This window comes from Mustela nivalis, assembly GCF_964662115.1.
Source record: "Mustela nivalis genome assembly, chromosome: 13".
In the NCBI taxonomy this organism is placed as follows: domain Eukaryota; kingdom Metazoa; phylum Chordata; class Mammalia; order Carnivora; family Mustelidae; genus Mustela; species Mustela nivalis.
In genome coordinates, this window is record NC_139032.1 from 47320487 (window position 1) to 47328236 (window position 7750).

The window sequence follows — 7750 nt, forward strand, 5'->3', positions numbered from 1 at the left end:
ATGTAGCGACAAATGTTGTTAACAGGAAGGAGTAGAACAGGAGGTGTTGGGGAGGGAAAGTAACTGAAAAGCCAGTGGTATCTTACACCTGAACAATATAAAAAGTACTGAGGAAAAATCCTACTGCCTTAAAAGCTGTCATTCTATTGGATTTCTCTTGGATGATGTTTTCCTATTTGACAAATATATTTATTAGTAGCTGCCCAAACTATTCCATTGACATTTTAAAAACTTATTGTGAAAAATCTAAAGCATACACAAAAGGAGAGAAAAAAGTATAAGTTCTCATGAACCTATTATGCAGCTTCAAGAATTATAAATATTTTTACAATCTTGTTTCATTTAGACCTTCACTTTTGTGTTTGTGGAGGGGCTAGAGTATTTAAGCAAATTCTAGACATTGTGTCATTTCACCCATAAATACTTATTGTGCATTGCTGATTGAAAGAATATGTTTTATGTGCAAACCATATCATCACAACTTACAAATTTAACAAATTTTAATATATTTAATCCATATTCAAATTTACATGATTGTCTCACATATCTTAACATGTCCCATTTGCTATAATTCTGCAAAAAGAATGTGAAAAGTCACTAGAAATCATAAAAGACACTTATTTGAAGACACACACTAATAACATATGCTGATGAGGAAGAGGAGGCTAGACTTGTGATTTTTTATAGAGAAAGTAATCATTTGCTCAGGGATTAAGTTGCAAAATCCTTAGCTTTAAATTGCATAATATTTTAGAATTTAAAAGTGTTGCTCTTTATTTTTATAGAATTTTATTTGGTTTCCTGAGAATGTTGGATAATTTATTTTTGTTCTTTTGTATTGTTTTCCATTTTATATTTATTTTGCTGGTAATGAAAGCAATTCGTGTTCCTTATAAAAATGTTGGGATATTAATCATAATTTCATGACCCAGTGATGACCCTCAATATTCTGGAATATTTCCTCTAGTCTTCAGTGTGGCCGTTTATGACATATAGGTGTATGTAATGTGTACAAAGAGGCTTTTATTAATTGTAACCCACTTTTTGCAATTTACATTTTATCTTATGCGTTTCCCAAGTCAGTGAACAACAATCATTATTTTCACAAATCTGTGTGAATCTATGACTAGTCCATAGATTAAGTTGCTAAAATGGAATTACTGTGTTCAGGGTAAGAATACTTGTAAGATTCTTAGTATTTATTGCTTAGTGGTCCCTCAGAAATTATTTTCCAATTTCCAGAAAATAAGCACTTATTTTAATTCTACTTCTTTAGCATACGATATTAACATACAAGTTTTAGGATAAATTGATGCATAAAATATTACATCTGTCTTCTTTTTTTTCCATTTAAGTTTTTGTGACAATGAATTATGTTTCAGTGTTTTATGGAAATATTTTTTCAAATGTTTATCTATAACTGTAATTTTTTTGCCTGTTAATATGTTTGATCAACTTTCTATTTCAGGACCCATCTTACTGAGTTAATATTTTGTCTATAGTAAAGATATAAACTTTTTCTATATTGTTGTTTTACACTGGCAAATATTTTTCTAAGTTTTTCTTCTAATTTCATTTGTTTTTTCCTAAAGAGATTTTACATTTTTACAGTTAAGCCTGTCAGTGGTTTTTATTGTTATTTCTTTCAAAGATTTTGCTTAGTCCTTCCTATTCTCAAGTAGTAAATATATAATTAAATTTGCTTCATGTTGGTTTATGACTTTTAAAAATACTTTATTCTTTATTCCTTCTGAATTAAATTTAGAAGTATGGTGTGATGAGAAGCACCGACAAGACTTTTTCCAATCATTTCATTTTCATAGCATATAAAGGATAACGTTTCCTTTCCTTATTAATTTTTTGGTCATAACTTTATCACACACTTAATTTTTTTTAAACAGAACTTTTATGTCCGCTTGGCACATTAATGTGCATTGACCTAGAATGATCTTTTCTTGGTAGATTTTTTAAAAAAGATTTATTTGTTGGGGCACCTGGGTGGCTCAGTGGGTTAAAGCCTCTGCCTGCGGCTCAGGTCATGATCTCAGGGTCCTAGGATTGAGTCCCGCATCAGGCTCTTTGCTTGGCAAGGAGCCTGCTTCCCTTCCTCTCTCTCTCTGCCTGCCTGTTTGCCTACTTGTGATCTCTCTCTGTCAAATAAATAAGTAAAATCTTTTAAAAAAAGATTTATTTATCTAGTTAGTTATTTGAGAGAGAGCAGCGACTGATTTATTTAAGAGAGAGAGGGAGCAGGAGTGGGGCAGAGGTAGAGAATCTTCAAGCTGACTCCCTGCTGAGCTCAGAGACCACAGGGTCTCCATCCCAGACCCATGAGATCAGACCTCAACCAAAACCAAGAGTTAGATGCTCAACCAGCTGAGTCACCCAGGCGCTGCCCTTGGCAGATTGTTAGAGGATCCTCTTTGCAGTCGTCTTCTTCTCCTCCACCTCCTCTTCCCCCTCCTCCCGCCCCCTTCTCCTCCGCTCTCCCTCCCCCTCCCTCTCCTGCCTCTTTCTTTTCAATCTCCTGTGTTACTTTGAACATGACAGTCAATGAAAATGTGTTGTGTGATATAAATGATTAATGAGTCATTAATATACCTGGGAAAGTATTAACTTTAAGATAAATAATTGTTTTGGTTGTTTTAAATATTTAACTTTTGGGGAAAAGGAGTGCTGGGCCTGATCGGTTTTTTTAAGGACCCCTCCATTTTATGATTCTTTCCTGTAACTTTACTCAGGCGCAGTCATTTCCTAAATCGGAGCACCAAGCTAGATTCTCATGTTCCTCGGGTTCAAGATTAACATTAGTAGCTAAGTCATTTTAATTCATCCTTCTTCCAAAGCAACTGTGGTGCAGGTTGGTATTTCTGAAACCTTAGCAATGAGCAGACACCTTTTGCAAAAGCCCTTTGAAGATTGCACCGTGTCTTGTCAATCCACCGGGTTAGCCATATATACCAACCCAGTCTGGAATATCTCAACAACATATTCCCTAAAAATCGGCCTGCGGAGATTCTTTCTTAGCGCCCCTGCGATCCTGCGCTCCCCCACCCCCCACACACACGCAAAGCGATCCTAACTCTACTGTAAACTACAGCCCCGCGGGGACCCGATCTGCTTTTGCAACCCCCTACAGCACAGCCTCCACGCTCCAGATGTTCGCTCCCAGGCGAGCCCACACCTTGCTGCGCTCCCGCTCCCACCCCAGCGGCAAGCAGCGAAGCGGATCTCCAGCTTTCCGGCGGCCTCCTACCTCCTCCTGGGTCTCCTGGAGGTGATGGGCGGCTGCCTCTCTGTGTCTAGCTGGGCCTGGGACTCCCCGGTCTCCGTCCAGGGCGCGCCGCCCGCCTGCGCTCTGCCAGGGCTTGGGGCAGGGGGCGCAGAGGATAGATACCCCGCCCCACTTCCTTCCCTCCCTTCCCTCTACCTCCGTTTGCAACAGTATAAGAACGCATTGAGAAAGTATCTTTATTTCGTTACTTCGTTAAGAAACGTCTCTGCCTCTAAGGGAAAGACCTTGGTGTCTGGCCTTCAGTTCCCGTGGAATAAAACAAGGGGCTCAAGTCCATGGGGCTTTTCACACCGAGTCCCCGGAAAAGAAAAGGTACCTCGGGGGCGCTGTTTGAAATGAAACAAGAGGAAAGCAGAGAGGGAGGCTAACTCTAAGAGACTCTTCATCTCACAAAACAGAGGGTTGCTGGGGTGGGGTGGAGGAGGGATGGGGTGGCTGGGTGATGGACACTGGGGAGGGTGTGTGCTATGGTGAGTGCTGTGAATTGTGTAAGTCTGATGAATCACAGGCCTGTACCCCTGAAACAAACAATACATTATATGTTAATGACAAAAAATTGCGACACACACACACACACACACACACACAGGATGTAAACAAGCAAAACCAAACAAAATGACTTCTCCTCTTCCCCGGAAAAACACAACCACAAAAGACCAAAACAACGACAAACTCTTGTAAAAACCCTGAAGGATATCGCCTTCCAGTATTCTTTCAGGGCTAACATGCCATGCTTGAAGAATTTTTTCATTTTCTTCACATCGCATCACTTGCCTTTGTTTTCATCTGTAATGATTTCCATAAATTGGTAAATTTACTTCAACGGTTTCTTTATATACTCTTAATAACTTGTGTTATTGGCTGATTAAAGCAGCTTACATTAAAAAAAAATGCAGCATCACACAAATTCTGTTCCAGAGAAAATTCTGGACTCTAGACCAAACAGTAGGTTTTAGTCCTAGGTGTGCCGCTGTTTTGTTTTGTCTTGAGCAATTCACTTCACCTCACTTTTGATCTCTGAAGAATGAACTAGTAGGCCTAAATGGTCTCTTTCCTGTTTTGAGTTTTCAGGACACCCATGCTTCCCGACCTGCTGGCAAACTGACTATGTAGTCATACTAGGTAAAATGTAGGTTTAACTGCCTACGGCAGTGCTTTGGCTCCCAAGTAGGGGATTTTACCCCTTGGGGCTTTGGCTACCCCTTTCTTCATTGACTTTATAAATAGGAAGCAGGTTGAGTCATTTGCTGTGGGATTAGTGGGGATTTGAATGGCTCCTTCCTGATAGCATCTGAAGGTAGGTCTCCCTTGAAACCTATGGTCCTACTTCATTATAAGAAGACTATGAGAAGACCATATACTTTTTTCCCCCTTTATGATAAGCCTCTCTTCACAATATACTGGTTGGCTAAGACTATTATTCTTGGTAAAGAAACTGTAAATTTGGTGTCAAAAAGTTAAGTGAAATACGATGCAAAACAGGAGGTTGCCTGGGGTGAACAAAAGGTGTACAACTCTCCTTGTATGGTCAACTTTCTTGGATTTTTTTTTAAAAAAAAGGTCACTTAGTTATTCTCAAGCTTAGAGGTTAGAAGTGTTAAAGGCAGACCTTTGATTTAACTCACAGATCACAGATCTTCCTGAGTTACTGCTATCTAATCTAAAAAAAGTTTCTTGAAGAAAAAATAATGTGTTTTTCACATGAAGGCTACCTATCTATGAGTTTGTCTATTTCCTAGACAGTTTCTTTGGTGACATAGGTATAGACACAGTCTTAGGTTTGCTAGCATTGTGATATTTTTGCTATCCCCAAGCCCAGTAAACTCATATCAATAGCTCATTTCTGTTTCAAATTATAAGGTAGGGGACTTTAAAGATTTTAAGAAGTTATTTGCCAAAGGACTTTAGGAATTTGATTTGACTCTAAGATATTAAAAGTTGAGGGTCTTTACACACCTTTCAAAAGAACATGGAGAACATTTGGAGATCTTTAATCCTTAGTCATAACTATTTCTTTTAAAAGTAGATTAAAAATTTTCAGTTTGAGCTGTTAAATGAAGCCTCATATCAGGGAAACTGGGATTCCTGGTTCCCTTTAGTGAGAAATGGTATTTGAGATTAAGATCTGGGCACTAGGGGTGTTCATTGCTACTGTGATAGCTTTTAAGCCGTTCTGTAAATAGAATCTTAGTTAATGTCTACATATAGATGTGAATCTATATGTATAGGTTTACGTATAGAATCTTAATTCTATTCACAGAATCTCTATGTATACACATATGCGATACATGTACACATATATAAATTACATAAACACATGCTGTATGTATGCATAAACATAAATTCCACAAATACATATATATGTCCCCATACACATGTATAGAAATATGTGTATTAAAAATCTTGAGCCCATACTACCAGTTTGGTTCTATGCTCACAGGGTTTTTGTATTCCCTGTTCCATATTAGTTTGTTCTTCCTTCCACAGTGAGAAAACCATGGTTCTCCATACATTAATTTATTATTTATTATTTATTAGTTTATTTGCTAAATCCTATAATAGATATAAAATAATTTCAGAATTCTTTTGCCTATACCACTCAAAAACAAACCTGTTACTAAGAATTCAGAACGTGTTTGCTGTTCTTCAACCCCTGCTTTATGCATGGCCCAAGCCCCTGAGTCAGATGCTGCAGCCACGAGGGTCCTGGAGTAGCTTGTTCACTGACATTTCATCCCTGTAATATAGGTTTTTTGTTGATGTTATTTTTTTTAAGATTTTATTTATTTGACAGAGATCACAAGTAGGCAGAGAGGCAGGCAGAGAGGAGAAAGCAGGCTCCTCGCTGAGCAGAGAGCCTGATGCGGGACTCGATCCCAGGACCCTGGGACTATGACCTGAGCCAAAGGCAGAGGCTTTAGCCCATGAGCCACCCAGGAGCCCCTGTTGATGTTATTTTTTGAAATAACATTGGATTCATTTGTTTCAACTTGCTTTCAGTTTTAGTGTTTTTTTTCCTCTTTCTTGTCCTTTTTTATTTTTAAAAATTTTTTGTTTATTCTCTGAGTATACAGAATATTTCTTTTAAAGATTTTATTTATTTATTTGACAGAGAGATCACAAGTAGGCAGAAAGGCCGGCGGGGGTGAGGGGAAGCAGACTTCCCGCTGAGTAGAGAGCCTGATGCGGGGCTTGATCCTAGGACCCTAAGATCATGACCTGAGCTGAAGGCAGAGGCTTAACCTCTGAGCCACCCAGGTGCCCTGAGTACACAGAATATTAACATGATTTCAAGTCAAAATTATAAAAATAGGAATTCTCAGAGGAAAGTCACTGCTCCCCTCACCCCTTGTAGGTAACCATGTGCATAGTTTTCATGTTGCTCATTGATTGCTTTTTTTTTTTCTTTTTTTAGTAAAGAGATGCAGGTACGTGTATGATTCGCCACACAAAAGGGAGCATAACACATGTTGTTATGCATTGTGCTGTAAGTCTCTTCATGTCTTTGGGAAATTGCTTCACATGAATTCATAGTGATTTTCCTCATTCTCTTTTCTAGCTGCATGGAAATTAGAAATCAGCAATGAGCTGAGATTCAGAGAGAGAATGAGCGAGAGGGACAGAGAGGGAGATTGGTCTACTGCTGTATGATGTAGGGATTTGGGGGAAAAAGATGAGTAAGAAACATTTTTTTTCTGGAAGTTTTTCTCTGGATTGTGAGGTGTAATTCGTTGCACTTTCTAACCCCTGAGAAAACTTGAGAAAAGGCCACTTTTCTATTGGATATTTCACTTTGCTGAAGTGGATATGAAAGTGTGACAAGAGGGTTCATGTTATTTTAGTTACAGGAGAAGGTCAATGATATCATACAACGGGTCATTGAAAAGTCCTTTTCAGTGGTGGCAAATGGTATACAGGCCTTGCTGGGCTGTATGAAAAGAAGCAATAGCTGGCCACATCCCGATCCTCTGGCATTTGGAAGTCTTATTCTAGACAAGGGGATTTCTCCCTCAAGGCAGCAGAAACTGCAAAATTTATGTGGAGAGCACAGCCCCAGAATCCTCACTGCATAAAACTTTCAGTGACAGTCTGGAATCCAGGCGGTTAGATGCTGACGTCAGAGCTGGGTTATTGTGCCAGAATCCGAGAACTGGAGATGAAAGGAGGCCCAAACAGCTCAAGAGTAAACAGGGAGGGACTTAGAATGATGATGTTCCAGCTAGAACAAGTGTGGCTGTTCCCAGCCTCTTTTGAAGTTCTGGTTGGGGTGGGGTGGGTCAGCTGAGTTTACTGAACCTGAGACACAAACATGCAGAAATCCAAGGACCAAGATAGAACGCTAGACAAAAGGGCCAGAGAGGGAGCTAAATCGAGTGAAAGATCAGTGTGAAGGGAAAATATTTAAATTTCATTTCTACATTTTAGAAAGAGGTTGAAGACAGAATGTGATAAAGC

The 7750-nt window shown here is 39.0% G+C and overlaps 1 long non-coding RNA gene across 1 annotated transcript in view; it reads right to left on the reverse strand.

The window, feature by feature from the left end:
• The window catches only part of LOC309846495, a 38708-nt gene extending 35293 nt beyond the window's left edge, over positions 1-3415 (reverse strand). The window contains exon 1 of the long non-coding RNA XR_014301959.1: positions 3257-3415. This is a non-coding gene — a long non-coding RNA (uncharacterized lncRNA). The remainder of the gene's footprint in view (positions 1-3256) is intronic.
• Positions 3416-7750: the final 4335 nt, after the last annotated feature.